General features: G+C 42.7%; 1 protein-coding gene across 7 annotated transcripts in view; it reads left to right on the top strand.

Annotated features, from left to right (window-relative positions):
- LOC109635220 (synaptotagmin-2-like) overlaps window positions 1-19,799 on the top strand; it is a 54,786-nt gene that overhangs the window by 14,881 nt on the left and 20,106 nt on the right. For 4 of the 7 annotated variants that reach the window (XM_020096251.2, XM_020096252.2, XM_020096256.2 and 1 more), the window contains exon 3: window positions 8,500-8,566. The exons of 2 other annotated variants lie outside the window; for them this stretch is intronic. The gene's annotated coding sequence lies outside the window, so the exon portion shown is untranslated. Of the gene's footprint in view, window positions 1-8,499; window positions 8,567-13,749; window positions 13,945-19,799 lie in introns of those variants that run through there. One more of the 7 variants, XM_020096254.2, reaches the window with a different exon arrangement.

The raw sequence follows: 19,799 nt of genomic DNA, 5'->3' as shown, positions 1-19,799 counted from the left end.
ACCTCACTGATGATGGTACAGGTGAGTTCTTTTCTATGTTTTAAACTCATACTGCAGAGCCTCCCTGTCCGGATCTTTCCACTAAGGATTCTGTCTTCCAATATAGTCTTTTATATTGTAATCACTATATATGAAATAGGGAATAGTAAGTGAGTGGGCGATCTCCTCTTTCCTGAAATCAAAAATCAGCTCTTAGCTCTGTCAGGTGTATTTTGCCACAATATGCACAAGATTATATCTCTACATATTCTGGTTAAAGTAGCCAGATTGTTCCAGACTGAAAGGTCTTAAATCTACATTACAGACATTCATAGTCCCCAGATGATTTTTCCTGTGGTGCCACCAGCACGTTGACATTGGCTTTTTGGCGTCAATTTAGCGATCCAGTGACTATAATAGAATAATGTTGGACACGTTACACATTATGCTCACTAAATATCATATTCATGTTAGCATTGTCATTGTAAATAAGTTAGCATGCTGATGTGAGTATTTAGCTACAGTAAATACAGCCTCAGGGAGCCACGAGCAAGGCTGTAGTCCTTTCCTCTTGTTTCTTGTTGCCTTGGGAACAAAACGTTTTTATTCAGAGTTGCCATTGTGTTTTATTCTCTCACACCAGGTGATACATCTGGCAGTGCTGTAATTAAAATGTTCACCTGATAACAAGCTTCCCTGTGCGTCTATGAAACCTGAGCTCAGCAGGCTCTCATGCTGTATATGTAGTAAACAGCATTCAGTGGGGCTGGTTACGAGGTCAACTGTCCATATATACATTTACGTGGATATTGATTCAGCCGACCCTGAGAAAATTATCTTTTTAATTATCTTATTCTGTTAACCGCTCGAGTTGCACTGAAAGCTGCACCTGGTTTTAAATAATCAAGTAATCGGTGTTTTAAAGAATTCTGGGGCTTCAAAATAATCACTTTCAGCTTGAAGATGAAATAAATATCGGGTCCATACACAACAAAGTGAGAAAAATGTTGGGATTTCACAAAAATGTTATGAAATCTTTGGTTATCTTAAAAAAACCTCAAATGTTATCTGTGGTCAACCAAGAGTCCTTTAAGTTCACAGCTGCTAGTTTCCCCAAACTGATAAGTTAACAATTAACACAGTGTTTCTAACAGGCATCGATTGGTCTTGTCTTCTCTTTACCTTCTGCCATTGATTGCGTGATGCCGCTCTCAGATTACGAGGCAATGTGAGGACAAGTGATAATATAGTGCTGTCTGGGCTGCAGGAACCTCCCTAATGCACGTCCTCCATCTCTCTGGTGGTGTTTATGAAAGTCACACGTTTCTTCAGAAATACTAAATGCACACATTCATTCATAGAAATAAATACATGAGTATGAGCTGCCATACATTTGTTTGGAATCATTTAACAGAAGCTCATCTTTCAGATGAAAGCATCACTTTTGATTTGATAACCAAGAGACATCTGTGCAGCACATTTCAAAAGAGGAAAATTGTGTAAACACTTCTGCAGCAAACAGCTGGGGACAAATTATATCTATGAGAAGAATCTGATGCTGCTATAATTAAGTTTGTATGGACGTTTTTTTAAGCAGAATAAAATATAGGAGAAACACACCATTGAGAGTTCTCATTTTAATCAGAGATGGGCGTGTTCAAGTACATGTCTACCTCTCTCTCCTCTTCCCTGTGCTGCTATGTTTCAAAGGTCAGTACCTAATTTAGTTTTTAATGAGTGCTTAATTGAAAGAAAACTCTCCGTCTGCTTTACAGATGATCTCAGTTAAATATCGCAATGTTCTTAGGTCAAATCTTCCTCAGCTGGAGACGGTGACTTCATAAATACACCAGAGATGAGGCGAAAGGTAATGGCATTCATTTTGTGAAGTAACACTACTCTGACTAATAAATCGTCAGTGGAGGGCGAGAATGTTATCAGCTGTTGAAGCAGCAGCATTTCTCACCCACGGAGGAGCTGTAGATTAAAGGGAGGCGCCTTTTAAGGCTTTAAATGAGAGATCATCGTGTCGGTTGGCAACAACCTGCATTAATCACCATTAAAGATCTAATATTTGTAATTAAGTTCAGCACGTTATCGCTCAGCTGTATGCATGAGGAGTAGTTCCTTGTCCCACACGACAGATGGTCTGTTTTTCATTGACTTTACTGTTTTCTCAGTTTATTAGATGGTTTAAATGTTATTACTGTATAAAAGATATCATCATTACAAAATAGCATCTGTTTTGTGCTATAAGCAGCAGCTGAATAGTGGCAACAACATGATTACAACATGATCAGTTTAACGTGGTGCCACGAGATCATGGCACCGCCTTAAACTGCACTGACTAATGATTTGGTCTTGTCGTTGAGATGGAGTTACAGTTGTGGTTTGTCGATTGTTTTGTCCTGCAGCACCTCAGGGAGCAGAAAGAGGAACATGCACTTTTAATCTCGACCTTCTCGGAAGTAAGAATCATAAAATATATCCGGATGTGTAACACGCAGATGGATTGTTGTTTTGGGTTTGAACAGAAATGTGCCACTGATTATTCCTCCAGCCACAGACAGACCTTGGTGGGTAATATGGTTTATTATGCTGAGAGGCCCTGTCCGAAAGAAAAACCTGCTTTCAGAGCACATTACTAAAACCTATTGACATCTATAAGAGTTTGTTGGTCCCCTGGGGAATTTGTTGTTTTTCCTGCACCACACTCCTCTCAGGAAGAATGTAATTCAGAGACACTGAGGTCTGAGGAGACTTTTGTGTCTCTTTCCACTTTTACATTTGTCCCTGCACAGATTGTACTCATCCATAATGGCCAACTAATCACCTGCATCGTACAGTTACATGCGTCAACATATCTTTGAATTGTAACCAATGTAAATGCTCAAAAGAATAAAGTAAATTGATCCATTTTATTATTTCCTTAATGATATTTAATCTCTCTTTCTGTCTGCTGTGGTTTGTAGTGTTATATTTCACTCACTGGGCAGGCGAGGAGGGAAGCAATTAATCTGGAATGGTGCGCTGTTTCGTCTCCGCCGTTGACCATTTCTGCGCGACTCGATGATGAATTGCCTTATTTCTGCACATAAACACAGGTCTCTTCTCCCAGTGAAGCAGGTAGCCGGAGAGAGGGGCCACTCTGCAACGGGATTTATGGACGGTAGCTTTGTGAAAAATGGCATTTGCCTCAAATAAGTGAGCAAAGATCATCGTTTTCCAAAAGCTGTTAAGACTGAAAAAAAACATTGTGCAAAAACCAAATCTTTCTTGCTGGTGTTTATGCTGTGTCATGAGGCTGATGGGGCAATACGTCTTAACTGCTGCCAAGCAGGACATTGAACCCTGGTGGACTTCCATTATTAGAGTGGTGGTGAGAGGAAATGATTCTTTGCAGAGGAAATGATTTTGCTTTGCTTCAGATCATCTGTGTGTATTTATGGTGTTCACCTGAACTATGAAGTCGTACAATCCTCCCTTAAAATAATCTGTAAAAATCTGTGTCACTGAGTTTTTTGTTAGTCAAAAGCACATTCAATGCATCAACAATGCACCTCATTTTAAGACCAATACGCCCATGGGTGTTCGTATGAGAGTGCATTTTCTATTCAAACAATGTGGCCTCCGGACAAGAAAATAATGAGTGGATCAGTGTGAAACTTGCTTTCAAGCTTGGTACTAGGACCAAGGTTTTTAATGTTGAGTAGCTAACTCTGAAAACTCAAGTATTCCCGAGTGAAGTGAAATGATGGAAAGCTAATCACACCTAGATGGGCACACGGAGAGCACGACTGCTAACGACCTGTCACGACACAAACACTCCTCGATCCACCCATTTATCCTGATTAACTGCATCATGTAATGTATTCTTCCTTGAGTCATGCACAACCCCTCCAGCACATTTCAGGCTAAGGTAATAATATAATGGTAGAATATCAGCTTAGAAGTCATAGAATTATGAGTTTGACGCTGTTTGATGGGCAACGACGACTGTGCCTCTCTCTCTGTACTGACTATCGGAGCAGGGCCAAAGTGTCATCAGTTGCCTGTTTCTGCTGACTGTAAAAGACTCCCGCAGTCAGCAATCTGTCATGTTAGCAACTACCCATCATGCTCTTCTCCTCTCACACTCTGAGAAACTGTGTGGAATGATAGTGAAGCCCACGGCGTTCTGCACCTCCATTTTTGCTTAGACAAATGGTGTGACGTGTTGTCGTTGCTGTATAAGGCTTGATATGGCTTGACTGTCCCTTACAGTGCAACATGAACCCACCTGAGCGCAGAGATATGACACATGGCAGAGCTTTGAGAGGAGCCTCTTTATAAATCTCTAAATCTTCTTTGCTGTGTTATGACCCAGCTTGTTGGGGAAAGAGAAGCAACATAAAACCTGCTTTGTCTGTTTGCTCATATAAATTATATTTATTCACGAGCAGTCAGTCTCTCTCCTGCCTGTCAAACCTTTCCTGTCTTTAAGCAGCCATCTCAGATCAATCAGGCTTTTGTGCATCGTGCATGAGGTCATCAGTGCGTGTGTGTGTGTGTAGAACGTGTGTCGTCAGAGGGACAGTTCTTTAGCGTGTTCGCTGCCTTCTGGCTCCATGTTAAACCCCTGCATTGCAGCACTGCCAGTGGGATTTCAGCAGGCACGGCCCTTTTTTTTCCTCTAACCCTCCATCCTCACAATAGAGAGATTAAATTTGGGCCAGATTCCTCCTGCGTGGAAAGCTCCTCGCTCACACATGCACATCTTCCAGTGTTCATACGCCACACTCCGGAGACCATAGGGCAGCTGAGAGCTCCCAAAAGTCTCCTGTAGGCTCCTTCTGCCCCACACAAATCCTCCACCCTCCCCCCTGTCTGAGTGGGAGCAACAGTCGTGTAGAGCCACGTGTCTTGGAGACAGACACAGACAGAGAACGAGAGAGGGGAAGAGAGAAAGAGAAAACATGGAATCCTCTGGGGTTCGCCAATTCAACTGCTGTCTGAGAGGCTGCGCAGTAATCTTGTTAAAGAACGAAACGACTAGTTTGGTGCTGTGTGACTTTTGTGTGTACCACACGGTGCTCTTCATCAAACAGAGATCGTTTGGGGAGTAAGAAGCAACATAAATCAGAGAATAATCTTTCTCTCGGACAGCAGTGTGATTTTCTTCTGAAACAGTTCGGAACATTAGAGGAAAGCTTCACTTCAAGTCTCTCGTTGGATCAATGAGACAAACTCCATCAAGGAAAGAGTCAATAAAAACAGAGAGATGAAAAAGAGCCTCAGAATTATTCTTTTCACTTAAAATGCTGGAAAACCTGTTCGATGGATTAAGTAATGTAGCTGATGCTTGAAACAGGCCCAACAATAACTGAGCCTTCACGTGTACATGTTACATCAATGCTGGACGTGTGTGACACATAGTGCTGCCAGGATTTTCTTGCTCTAGGACACACACAAAAGTAAAGTAAGGTCACCAGAGCATTGTCTGTCATGGCCGATTCAGTAGCAAGGGTATTGTGAGACATGGTGAGACATGGTGAGACATGCTAATGTGCTGTGCTAGCTGTAGAATGCCATGAATAAAACAGTTTACCTCAATAATCAACCTCTCCTCCATTTTGATGTTGAGGCAGGACCTGCACCCATTCCGCTCTCTTGGCATATTTGCTCAAACATGATTTGATTGGCTGGTTGTTGCTCTGCCACTGCCTCCAACACATTTAGGGTTCAGGCCTGTGGAGCTGATTACGTGTTGGTGTTTTTATAGGAATGTTGTAGTGTAACTAAAACCTTATTACCCCAATACGCAGAGGAAGTTATGTTTATGTAAGTTCGTTAGCAGGATTATGTAAAAGCTGCTGGACGTATAACCATAACAATTGGTGAAAGGATGAGGTTTGGGTTAGGAAATATCCCAATACATGTTTGTGCAGATCTGGATCAGGGGGCTGAATTTTTCTGACAATAATTCATGGATCTCAAAGAAAAAAATCAGATGTAAGTGTGTGATTTTTGTTGCCGATCCAAATAAAAAAACAGGATTTAATGAAAGTCCGTGTTGTTTCCTAAGAGGACGGTTTGCCGTGGCAGCAGAATGTGCTCCTCTGAGTGAACTTCTTGTTTAATCCTGCGTTTACTGTGAAAATATTCGTAATGTGAGAAGAATTCTTTCACCTGCAGTAACACCCTCAACCTGACCTCAGGTGATTCCAGCTTATCAGTGTTCATTTTGATTCGACTCCACCGGTTCACCGATGCCGACTTGTCATGGAAATCAAAGAACAGAGTCTTCATTAAATCCTCTTTCATTTTTCCTTTGCACTGTTTGGTCCCTTGAGGACATAAATAGGTGTGAAAGAAAGATCCAATTATGTTCACCAAGAGGCGATTCCCTTCAACGTGATTGTATCTGAGAATCTGCAAATCAGGGCCCGTCGCCACTGTCAGTAAGCCAATTTGTGATCTTTGAAGATTTTTTTGGGGGGGGGGAATTTGACCTTGTATCTGTCCTCATGGAATAACATTTATTTCTGCTTTGAGATTATGTTATTATGTGAGCAGACACGACCTTTCACGTTAAGGTTTGAGGTCACGCATCAGGGTGATTGAGTGTGTATGTTTTCAGTCCTTGTCGTTTGACCTTTTCTCTCTGAAACAAAGAAAATGCCACGTACATTGTTGGAGTGCTGCATCGTGAAGCAGTGCTGAAGCTTTTCTCCTCCCCGTCACTGCGACCCCTCAGCTCGCTGCAAACAACTCACTTTGACAGTTTCATAGTGTCTCTATGAGGACTGCAGGTATTTCACTGTGCAGGAACCTACAGAATTCCTCAGTCTATTCTCTTCTGTGAACCGTGAAATTATTCTGTGGTGTGGTGCTGAGATTTTTCCTCTGCCATCTTGTTGTCTAGAAATGATAGAAACATAGACGATTTCGGAAAGTGCTTTAACGATGTGTGTTTTAGCATAAATGTTATGGTGCCAGCGGGCTGGATGGATCCTGGGGTGTTACTGTTTTAAAAAGCTATAGAAATGGAAAATCAACTCTTTGACTATGTTCAGAGAAAAAGAAATCCATGTATAAAACAGAAGAAAGTCTGTTCTGGTGATGGCAGCTTTAAATTGTGAGAATTGTTTTCCTTCACTGAAGTGCAGAAATTGAAGTTGGTTATCTCTCCCTGTGGATGTCGCTCATGATACAATTACAATAAAGCAATTAAGTCCAGTGAGTCATGAAATTGATTGTTTTGCCAAAATAGGAGAAAGAAATTAGGCCACAAATAGAATATTCTCAAAGGTCCAACGGAGAACATGGATTGAATTTGACTGATCGTTGAAGTTCTTTAATTCACTCATCAGCAGATTGTTCCTGGAAATGTGCCAACTTAAGAAGTGACTGAGATCTGACGGCTGTAGCTTAAAGAACCTGTTGACATTTAGGGAAACACACGTATTTGCTTTCTTGTTGAGTGTTGGATGAGAAGACTCTAAATATAAATCCACTTACCTTATCTTGACACAAAGATTAGAAGCACAGGGAATTGATCCTAGCTCTGCCCAGAAGTAACAAAAAAGAAAACCCAGTGTAAGTGCATCAGGGGTCGATGCCCGAAATGAATATATATCTCTGCTGTGTTGTTCATCCGCATCAGGAGATTTTGCCGACTTTCTTACTTGTACACGTCTGAGCAATTGCTCAGCCGCCCCGTAGTTCTGAATAGTTCTTTATTGTGGTGATTTAGTTGTTCTGAAATTCTGAGTTGCTGTTATTTATTTATTTTTTTCCATTGATGAAAACTTCTCTCTCATTTTTGTCAACAAACCACCTCAATAAACTCAAGTATTTGTAAAAGGCTCATAAACTCGTCTTCAGAACTCAAAGCTCACTTGACTCTGTTTTTTTACGCGGCGGTTTAAAAAAATGTGTCTCAGGTATTGAATGTTGATTCACACCTATTTTCCCAAGCGACACTCATGAGGGTGCCACTGAGGTAGTGACAATGATTAATTCAATAACTGGTGAGGCCATCCTGTGCACTGGATAGCCGCCAGCGATAATTCATTCATCCTGCAGCTTTGCGGATCAAAGCAGTTGGCTTCAGGCATATATCAGCTTGTTTATGTGAGGGAGACAGCTATCAATATTCCTCCCTGTGGCTCAAAATGATTTTCACTGTAACACAGATTTGTTTCGTCCAAAGTTTCCTTTTGTTTTTATCCGTGTTTAATAGTTTAAATTCAGGAATGCTAATCACACTAGATGTTGGTGGAGTTTGATTTAAAGCCGTGGATTATCTTGAAATGAAACGCGCACACCAGTTTAATAACTTTCAAACCCTGTTAACATAATCTAAACGGAGTGAGCTTCAGTAAAAGTATGAAATCAGTTTTAAATTGATCAATTTTCTATCTTGGTTTTTAATTGAAACAGTGATGATGATACACATCTCCAAGAGACGAGATGCAGACGAGTGAACGAGTGAAAAGGCCTCTCTGAGTTCACATTATGTCTCTTTCTCTCCTTCAGGATTCCAGACTGACAACATCTCACTGTGATTGCCTCCAGCCACTTTTCAAGCTTCGAGAGTTTGGCTGTAAGTATGTTTTTGAGGCTCTGAGCTGAAACTGTGAACTTAAAGGCTGCGATACAGAGAGAGAGAGGGGGGGGGGAAGGGGGGAGAATCTTCACTCAGAGCGGTCCAGCGTCATCGCAGCGACCTTCCTTTTTAGAAGGAGACAGATCACTGCACAATGTTACATGCCTCCGTTCTCTGCTGCTTCCCTCTCAGAAATATCACCCATTCCTCGTCGTTTCAGGAATCCAGCTCGCCTCTGTTCCCTCACTGTCCACTGAAGGCACGGCACAGATGGCAGACTGTCCATGGCTGGATGCTTTCTCAGACCGTCCCATAATCTTTCTGATGAGCTGCAGGCGGAAGCACTCAATTGACCTGAAAGGAGAAGCTGATATGTTAATTCTTAAAGATTTGATTCGTTATTTATTGCAGAACACGTGATAAAATGAAATCCGTGCAGCAGTACAGTAGAAGTAAATAGATCTGGGCATTTATGTAATCACATGTTTTGGACTCCACTAGATGTCAGCATGAAACATAGTGTGCTGGGTTTTCCCCGCTCCCCCCATCTGTTCTTAGAAAAGCTTTGCATGTGCCAGGGAGGAGGTAGCCCACTGCAGTGTGTAGTGAAGGCGTGGTGAAGATGAAGGTGCAGCCCACTGTAAGCAAGCATGATTTACTGTACGATTGGCTCTTTGTGCACCAGTCTCCTGCCCACCCCTGCACACTCCAGCACTCAGCTGATTAATCAGAGTCATTTCCATGAGTGATGGAAGCTTCAGTACCTCGGGGGGGGGGGGGGGGGGGGGGGTACAGAAAGCTAATAAACCCCAGCGGACAACAGCCACGCCTGGAAGGACGGTTACTGGCTGCTGCTTTTTGTACCGGCTCTGTTCAAACGGCCATCTGCCATTATTCAGCCCTCACTGCCCTGTGTCAGCCTCACTGTTATTAACATTGATCAGCTCGATTCATACTGAATGAAAATTCATACCCCAGGGACGAGTGGTGCACAATTAGGCTTTTGAATATGCAGCACTGTCGGAGGTTGAAGCTTTTACTAAATGTAGAGTGATTCATATCTACTATACGCTTATATAGAAAAAAGCAGCAGAATAAAGGTACATTCAGGCCCAAGGATGTTCTAATTGGACCATTTTAAATCATTAACAGATTTTTAGGTTTGAGAAACTTGCTGTAAACTGGCTTACTATTGTTATTATTACTTCATATGGGAAAAATGTCAGCCAACTATTATGTATATGTATTTTTGTCCACCCGACCCAATATTCACTCTCCTTCCAGCTCGGTCCTGATCTCTTCACGTCTATGTTCACTACCTGACTGCTAACATCGCTTATCCACTGTCCAAAGTACAGTGGGATTTTATTTTTTAGAACTTTATTTTCATATGTTGGACATTCGTGCTTAAAAGATAACTGATGGGATTAATCGCCAATCACATAAATTCTCAAATCATTAAATTTGCTTAAAATTGGCCTTCCTTTTAAACTAAAATGATTTATTTTACATTTGCTTCTTGTGATGCAAACTTTTTATTGAATTTAGGCTCAAAATCTGCCAGTGAGTCTAAATTGGAATTTTCACTGGCCGTATCTTTTCAATCTTCAGTTGCAGCAACACAATTTGAAGCAGAATGCAGCCGTTCGGAGTCAAATGATGGAAACACGGTCGCAGCAGAGAGGTTTTCCTCACACTCCGACATAAAAATGAGACAACAGACACAAAGTCTTGCACTGCTGCACACCCTCACATCTGCAGCAGCACGTTCTTGGGCAGATATAGACCCAGATCTAATCCCACGGCACTGAAGCTGTTTTATGTTTGTGCACATATCCTGTATCTTTATTCTGTTTGTGTGTATGTTTTCTGTGCTGCAGTGTATTTTTTTCTTCGTCATCCTTTCTGTGTTCCTATTTATCCTCTTTTACTGCTGAGGTTCTGTTGAACATCACTACTGTTTCAGAAGTCGTCGCTGTTAAAGGCTGCTGTGTCACTTTAATCATTGCACGGAGAAACACATGGCGGCGCATGTGATTTTTGCAGAAAAGGGAATGCATTCTAATGGCTTCCTGTAGTCATTGACTGAACGGTTTTAATACGTGGCTGTAAGCTCCACGCAGTTAGTCTCCACGACACACCCGCCTTATTAAATATGTATTCTAAGATGCTCTGAATCTCTCCAGAGACTTGGCCTGTTTAGTTCAAAGTGAGGTCTGATGGAGTTTATTCTTTCCTTACTTCTTACTTTACGCTGATGATTACTTGATGAAGAGTGTGTTTGTGTGTGTGCCGTGGCAGCAACAGTCAGCAGTGCAGAGCCACATCCAGAGCATTCACGCCGCGGCTCACCTCTCCTGGGACGGGCGCCAGTGTTGCTCAACATGAGTTTACCCAGCATGCTATGAATCTTGGTTGGATCAATATCCTGTTCCCATCCAGGCAGTGAATCAGTTCCTGCCTGGGTTTCAGGGCACTGGGCTGTAAGATATCTCTTACAATGTGGAACAGGGTGCACACGGGAACACAGGGTGGACTATCTCCCATAGATTCAATAGCGAGGCCTAAATGTCATAACACGTCGATGAAGAGGGAATTGAAAAACATGTGGTGTATGTGGCTTAAACTGCAGTGGAGGGCTGCCATTTTATTTTCACCCTACACAAAACAATATGGAGGCAGCTGCAGGGAGCAGCTTTGATGATGTTAAAGGTGAAGCTCTGTATTTTTTCTTAATGTCAACGAATCCTGTGAAAAGACCGAAACCAACAATGAATTTATCCTGATAAAAACCAAAGCCTTTGCCGAGCTTGTTCCTCTGTGTCACGCATCAGTGAGGTTTTCTCACTGAGCACCGGTGCACTTTCTGTACCATGTTCTTCTTTGGAGCGAACATGGATACTGCACTTTATTCAGATATATATTTTACAGCACCACACACACTGTCCTGCAGCTGCAAAAACTTAGCCTGCACCGAGTCCAACAAAATTTCCTCCTACTGAATAATACGTCTTATAAACTACAACTCACAGTTTTTATTACATTACTTTGCCGTTTTAAATCCCCCACAAGGAGTTTTTAACTGGTTATGAAACACTTTCATTTTATTATTGTTGCCTATGACCTACAACAACAAATTATACAATCAGGGAGAGCGTTGGCTTTTTCTATGAACTACTCTCAATGTCTGATCAGATCGGATTCCCTGCAAAGTCAGACCCCAATGATTTACGTTAGTCAGGCCGGAAAAAGCCTATATGTTTACATTTCCGCTGGCATGGGGTTCAGTTTCAACATCTTTAATCCCCTGGAGATCCTACGTACCACAGAGACCACCACCATGACCATCCCAAACAACACCGGCAGTTGGGGGAAGCGAGACGGACACTCGGCTAAAGGCTAACCCGTACAGAGCAGAGCTCCAGAGTCTGTTTCTCGCCAAGTCCAGGAGTCTTACAAACAAAATGGACAATGGACTCAATGTGTGACTATCTTCACAGAGAGACTGTCAGAGAGGAGGTCCACAGCCTCAAACTATGAAAACACTGTGTTTTGTGAGATGGACTAACACAGTGATTTGTTCCATTAAGAGAAAATACTGAATAACACCCTGCCTCCGCACCTCATTTAACTGCCCTGCAAACGCTAGGTGAAGATAAGAATAGTTGTAAATTGCCGAGCTTGTGTCATTTCTCTTTATGTGAGCGCTGCTGCCCCTCCCCTTGATTATGGGATCCCTTCTAATTCAAAAGCAGCATCCACATGACTCTCTGGACCTTATGCTGAGAAATGTTTTTTGGGCAAAGACGGGGGAACAAATTAAATTCCTCCCTTCACTTGTATGTTTAGAAATCACAAAAAGCCACCCCCCTCTCTTTCTTCCTCTCCCCCCTGTTCCCTCTCTCTCCATCTCCCCTTCTCACTCCCCATCTTTACTGATTGAGACTTTATTGATTTCTGGTTCAAGTGCTCATTGCTGGCCAATAAGGAGAGTGATTCACTTAGGGGGACGATGATAATTCTCTGTGACGTGCAGTGATACCTGCAGGGCTCCAAACTGTCTGCTTCAGCGTTGGTGTAAAACGAAAGAGTGTGTCACCTAATGTCATTAAACAGGCAGATTTACGGAGCAATATGCAGTAAGGGGGAAAACAGCAGTGTGAGCCAAAGGGGTCTTAGGGCATTGCCGACCATTTTGGAGTATTTAGTATGATTTTTATATTTTAAGTGTTTTTGATTATTTTAGTCAAAGGATTATCTACGATACCCTTTTTAGTAAAGGGATAGTTCACCCAAAAATGAAAATTCACTCATTATCTACTCATCACTATGCTATGAAGGGTGGGTGAAGTGTTTGAATGTCGGGGGTTTACAGACACTTGGATGAGACCAAAGGAGCAGTATGTTGGCATTTTCTGTTTAGTTTTTTTTTGTTTGATCACCATTTACTTCAATTTCATTTTCATCCTCGGGTGAGCTATCCCTTTAAGCTTTAGAAGATCACATGCAGCAGTGTGTAAAGCCCTCTACACATACGTGCACCTTATGCTATGCAAATATTTGCGTCATTCTTCCGAGTATTTAAATCTTCCTTGATGACAGTGGCAGTGATGCAAATGCAAACACCTAATTCAGATAAATGGATGGAGAGAAAGAGAGTCAGGCTCCATGCTGCAGTAAGCACACATGCTTCTTCTTGTGCTCATCCTATTATCTCAAGGTCTCATCTACAATGTGTCATTTTTTTTTTCTTCTTCTTTTCACTTATTTACATCCACTCTGCAGCCTTGTGAGCTGAGGAACACATCCGAGCTGTGCGGAGTCCCCGGGCGGCAGCACTGCGAGAGGGAGGGTATGGGTGCCGGTCGCACACTAGAGCATATGGATGCTTTTTGGTTGCCCCCATGTGTGTTTGACTGGGACACAGATTGCTGCATACGGCACCTTGTGAGCAGCATCGCAAATCAGCTGGGCCGAGCTGCGAGTGCCGGAGTGCAGGATGGAAGATGGAAGAGAAAGCGAGGGGATGGGAGAGGGGGAAGGAAAGGAGGGGAGGGGGATCCTTTCAGTGAAAGGGACAGAAATAGTGGAGACAGGGAGAGGAGGAGGGGATTGAGAGAAAAAGAGGTGGGGGTAGTCACAGAGAGAATGAGTGTGTGTGTGCGTGTGTGTGTGTGTGTGTGTGTGTATGTATGTGTGGGAGATCAAGTAGTGCTGCAGTGGAAACAGTGTGAAGAGGACTGCAGTTTCTGTTGCTGATGGGAGAGCGGCTGAGGGACGTTATTCAGGCATTGTAACCTTAACCCTAAAGTGCCTCTTCGGTGAATGGGTTGGGCTGTTGTGGACAACAGGATTACGGATTTACAGAAGTACCGGTAAGGGTGTGTTTCAACTCTGCTCTCAGCATCGCTTCAACACTTCCTCTTAAAGGACTTCAGAATACAGTTGTCGTCAAATGTTGCGTCTGACTTGTTATTGGTTTTGCCTGAATGTACTGTAGGAGCTGTGTAAATGTGAGTTCTGTGTGAACGTGCTCCAAACTTTACTAATTCATAAGCTTCAGGAAAGGAAATACTGAGCGTCTTCCGGGTCCTGATCTGCCCCAGCATCAAGCTGAGGACCTTGCCTTCTCGCAGTGTGTGTCCAATCTATTACGCTCTCACATCAGGGAGTGTTGTGTGAATTTTTAGCAAAGGGGGACTGCAGCCCTGTATCTAGATTATTCTCATTGATCATGCCTCATTTAGCTTGCCTGGTGGGTGTAGTACATCTTTCTTTCCTGGAGAGTGTCCAGAAGGCTGCCTAGCTGACAGATGCTCTGCTTACCCCTTTAGCTACAGCAACATCTCTCACAACCTCATGTGAGCTCAGAGAAACAGCCATGTGGAGACGAATGAATGACACTGAAGCACTTCAGCTCTACTGTATTATATTGTAAAAACAGACACAAGGCACGGTGCAATTTATCTTTAGAGACCAAACAGGCAGACGGGAGAGGAGGCTGACAGTTGTGCTGAGGAGCAGAGAGAGTAGAGGGGTGGGGGGTTTATAAAGTGCTGCAGGATGCTCTTTTTTTCCCTGCTGCCTCTCGTGGGACATATAGCTCAGGCAGCACTGAGGTAACACTGCCAAGGACAAACCCTATCCTGGGCTGCTTGTACCTATTACTGCCTAATGCTGACTCCTGCAGTCCTGCATCAGGCCTGTCACTTGTACAACAGACTTTTCATGAAACGAGATTTAATTCCAATTCATTAGAACAAACTAACTATAAATAGCAGCAGTATTATTCCTGATGGGCTTCGTAGGGATGTGAGAATTTTAACCCCCGACTTTAAAACAAGTCAGTACATCATGCACAAAGAGATTTATTTTCTTTTTCGGTCTTTATGCAGCTTTGTGTCCTGAAGTCGCATCTTGAAATATAAACCAGGTTTCTTTTTTCCCCAGAGTCTCAGTCTCGGTGCTGTTGTAATTATCAGAGACAGTCGATGGCTCGTATTTGGAGAGGTAATGTGATCACTCAGCTTTTAGATGTGTAGTAAACAGTGTGGAGGATGTGAGGGATCATCTGAGATGTATATAAGCCGGGTGTGTACCGTGGCAGCATGCATGTTTACTTCTCCAACATCCAGTGAGTGCAGGAGACTTATTTGATACTGAGCATGCTCTGAAGCTTCTTTTTTGTCAGCCTCTGAAACATTCAGACAGGCTCATTAAGTCTGTACCTCAGGCTGCCACTCCCAGTGGATCTCACACTGAGAAATACTCTCCTGGTTTCTCATATTTAACCAGAAAAATGAGAGGAAGCTTTGAAGTTCACCAATCTCATTTCTCTTTTTTCTTCTCGGCTCCCTCTAGGAGGGCGGCTGGTGCCTGGATGTGGGAGCTGCTCAAATAAGAAAAAGAAAAGAGGCTTATTCTAAGTGTCTTGTAGAGTGGGTGTGTCTTTATGTACCTATATCACTCTTGTTTTCCTACCTCCTGCTGCTTCATTAGCTTGAAACATTTCCTCTCAGCTTAAAGTAGAAAGTATTCCACCAGCAGAAGTATACTCACACTGGATCCTGAGGGTGAGTCAGTGATTTTCCCTCTGACACATTAGAACAACTATTATTGTGATTGCTTGTCAGCTCCTCACTGCAGGTGAGAGCCACTCACGGCTGCAGCCCATGTGACGGCGTGTTGTTGGCAGGTGATGGCAGAGAGCTTAAGTGTTAAACAGTTAGACGCTGTCACCCTCAGCATCCTGCCGTGCTGATTGGGCATTTTCTTCACTCTGAAATCTGCAGAGGGAGAAAATCGTGCCATGTTTTTGTTGTGAGATTTTCAGAGGATTTTCTCCTCTCACCTTTTTGCATCACCCTGGAGGAGGAGTGGTGATGGTCATAGAGAGCACAACACGCAGCAGGGTAACACTGTGGAGAATGAGTGATATGATTTTCAGCGTGTTTCATCATACTGGGGCTGTTTTGTGTAATGGCTGCGATTCCACAATGAGATTTTCTGTATCCAGAGTTACACTTAAAGTGAGTTGTTAATTGAAAAGGATAGTTTGGGAAATACGCTTGTGACAGATTGATAGAAGATGGACAACATGTCTCCAGTGCCGCACTTTTCAGAAACGAAGCCAAACTACCCCTGATTCAAACGCCACCATCTTTTCCATTTCGAGCCAGAGTCTGCGCAGTTTTAGGGATGGAACCGAGGTATCAAGATCCCATCGCAGCACGTGCTCGACCAATCGCAAGTCACTCTCAGCTGTCAATCATGTTTCACCCCTTTTTTATAGCATCAAATAATTAATTTAAAAATATTAACACTTTAACAAACATCATAACCTAAACTGACTTTTTACGCAAAATGTAATTCTCTCCTCCACTAACATGGAGGAGGAGGAGTTTATGACCAAGAGCCAGAGTCTATGGTCTGTTCAGTAAATATGAAGGCACAATCTGCAGCCAGTTAGCATAGCTTAGCATGAAACAGGAGGGAGCAACTAGCCTGACTGTGTCCAATTGTTACACAACAATATAACACAAGATATAACAACACATCTTTCTGTTTGTTTAATCCATACAAAAAAATAAGCTTAAAACAATTACCATTTTCTGTTTGCTACTTCTGTTTTCACAAGCCTGAAATGTAGTTTTCACATATAGGCTCATGTAAAGATCACAGAAATAATAGTAATCTTGTTAACTAGCGATCTATAGAGGAGCTTTAACTTCAGCTTCCTGCATCCAGTGTTTGTGCTGAGATGTTGATTATTTTCTCGATGAACTGATTAGTCTTTGAAATGTTAAAAAAAGGAGTGTAAAATACCCATCACAACTTCCCAGCAAATAGTCAGGTCAGGTTTCAAAGCTAAGCTAATCAGCTGCTGGTTAAAGCTTAATATAAAAAATATACAGAAAAGAGATCAGTGTTGATCTTCTCATCTGACACAAGCATTCCCTGTAATTTCATACCATTCCTTTAAGACAGTTATGATGGAAGGAAACTGGTGATTTTCTAACTTGAAAAGAGATTTAATAGCCCCACTCTCCATATAATTTTCTTTTTGAAATAAGAATGTCCGTGGCCTATCTGCATTGCTGCAGAAGCCCTCCACCCTTTTACATTTTCTCCTCACAGCCTTACATGCAGATTGGGTCACTATCTCCGTGACAGAATGATTAATCGACCTATCAGGGGACAGGGAAAGAGCTTCAGCAGAGGGGGGAGAGGGAGGATGTATGGCAACTGGCTGTAAACGATCCTGCAGCTGCTCGTTCAGCATTCAAACCTCTCTGCCTCCCACCTCCTTTCTCAAGGATCCCTGCTGATAATAGCTGAGTCACATTCAGCTGCAGGTGAGAATAAGCATTCTTTTATCTACACCAGCAGGTTTGTAAATGAGCCTCTCCAGAACAACCTTCGGGTCAGCACACAATGAGATATATGAGGGAGAGGCTTTTCTCTAATTGTCCTCAGTGAGATGATGTGCGAGGCATCTTCTTGACATCCTTATCTCGACTGCTGCCCTCACATCAGCAGTGACACCAGCAGGATTTCCTGATGCACTTTGCATTTTGTTGACGTAAAAGTGTAATTGCCATGTTGACATCTCTGACTGATGCTCATGGATTCTCCTATTGTTTATGTTTGCATTCAGAGCACGCTGACCTGATGTTAAACACACAGGTCTGTAAATGTCTGGCCCTGGACTGTTGCATGAGCAGCCCTGCTGACTGTTTTGCAAATCGGTTGTCGAGTGAATGTGTAAATGTCAGGCTGTTGTCTTAGTGGTGCAGAGTAAAGTTTATCGCAAAGGTGATGACTGGGAGAAAATACAGGTGTCATCAGTTCACCTAAGGTAGAAAGAATCTGTGGTTTGCTTTTGAGGGAAATCAGAGGAAGTCAACTTTAAAGGTAGACGCACTGTCCAAAGCCGCCATTAAGTGCAGCTGTTTTCCGACATGCATGGACGTCTGCCATGCCAACCCCAAACAGAATGTCTGGGTGAGCTCATGTGAGAATACAGCGGGAACATTTCCAGAAACTGGATGAATACAATTACTGTATATCAGGATGAAAAATGGGTGTAATTCATGTAGAAGACACTAACAAAGACGATTAGGGCTGACTCCGTTGTCAGTGCACCTCAACATGGGCCACTCCTATCTACTGTCTCAAAGTTTTTTGTTTGTTATTTGAGAAAGTGTCAAAACAGAAGATTGTTGAGGGAACTCTGCACAATAATTGAATGTCAGCGAGTTAATTTATTCGTGTACAGGCAGCAAAAAAAAAGAATGATTCATCCAAGTTACGATTAAAGCTGTGCACATAATTACATTTTTGAGGATGTGGTTGGTTGTTGGTTTGGGCTCCGATTCTAACATTCTTTAAGTGTTACCGTGCCGCAGTAGCAGGCTACACTCTGTTACCTGTGGTTGGCCTGGATATGCATCACTGAAAAAACAAAAGGAGCTCATTAATAATGAGACACACACAAAATGCCCCATTTTTGCTCGAGCTGCAGAGAGAAGAATGAGAGAGGAGACGAAAAACTGTTTTGAGATGGATTTGGTACAAACACATCTAATTATAACTTTATAAAGTGCGAACTCTAGAACCTGTAACACTGAAGTCAGTGGCTCGTTACTCAAGTTTAACGTTTTAATCACTGTTAAGTAAACTGGCTCCAGCTTTCAGATGCCTGGCACACTCCCTCTGATGTATTGTGGCAGGAGACTCGAAGCCTCTTGGTCAAGAGCTTCAGAATCTGGCTCTGGCGCCGCAACACTCTGCAGTGTTTTCTGTGTTTCTGTGTTTGCCAGAGCTTTTGTCAGTCTCCTGGCTCTGGACCACGAAATGACAAAAGATGGGAGTGTTTTCAGCTACGTTAGGCCACCTTTGCAGAAATCCATCTCTGACACACTTAGCATTTATCCGGCTGTGCATGATGCCGCCTGAAGTCTTTTCTTCTGCAGGACTATACTCTGACCCTGGGTGGAAGTGATGAATGAGGGATACGCAGCTGTACGGGATCTCTTCGAGCAGCTTGGCTCAAAGACAGCAACAGAAAGATGCAACTAGAGGCAGCGACAACAACTGCAATGAGAATGAAGAGTGTCTCTGCTGAATATTCTGATACATTCAGATAAAGAACGCAGAGCATTTTTGAGAGTTTTATCAGTTATGAGCTCATTTGTTGAATATTACTAGGAATCATAATTGCTGCAGTTCTATCATAACATTGTATTATTCTGATTCCACAACTGAGTGTACTCTTAGGTTCCGATCAAACCTAGTCCCACACAGTATCTTGTACTTCAGTGGTAAATAACAAGCAATGCAGCCATCACTATCCCACATGTAATCCTATTAAGACTTGGCCAAAATGAGACTATTATGACTGTGGGTGGCCCCGAGTCCATTTCAGCAGGGGTGAATTACCATAGAGTAGCATGAGTTCAGGGACAAAGCTGCACATTATCTCTAATTGAAACAGCTCCACCATCTCAGCGCAGCTTTCTGACTCTGGTAATGCTCTGTCTGATGGATCGAATGAAATACTATGTCCCTCGTCCTCTTAATGTTCCAGGATGCGTTTTTCTAGCTGAAATCGAGTCCAGACGGGTCAGAGGTCAGCTGTGACTCAGACATAAGCCGAGCCAATATTCTCCCCCATGTTCCAGTGTGTTCATCATAAATTCAAGATGCATGTGATGCTTTCAAACAATTA

The sequence above is a fragment of the Paralichthys olivaceus genome, chromosome 6 (assembly GCF_024713975.1).
Source record: "Paralichthys olivaceus isolate ysfri-2021 chromosome 6, ASM2471397v2, whole genome shotgun sequence".
NCBI classification, from domain to species: Eukaryota; Metazoa; Chordata; class Actinopteri; order Pleuronectiformes; family Paralichthyidae; genus Paralichthys; species Paralichthys olivaceus.
The sequence above is the reverse complement of the archived record's forward strand: the minus strand, read 5'-3'. Positions and strand labels throughout refer to the sequence as shown.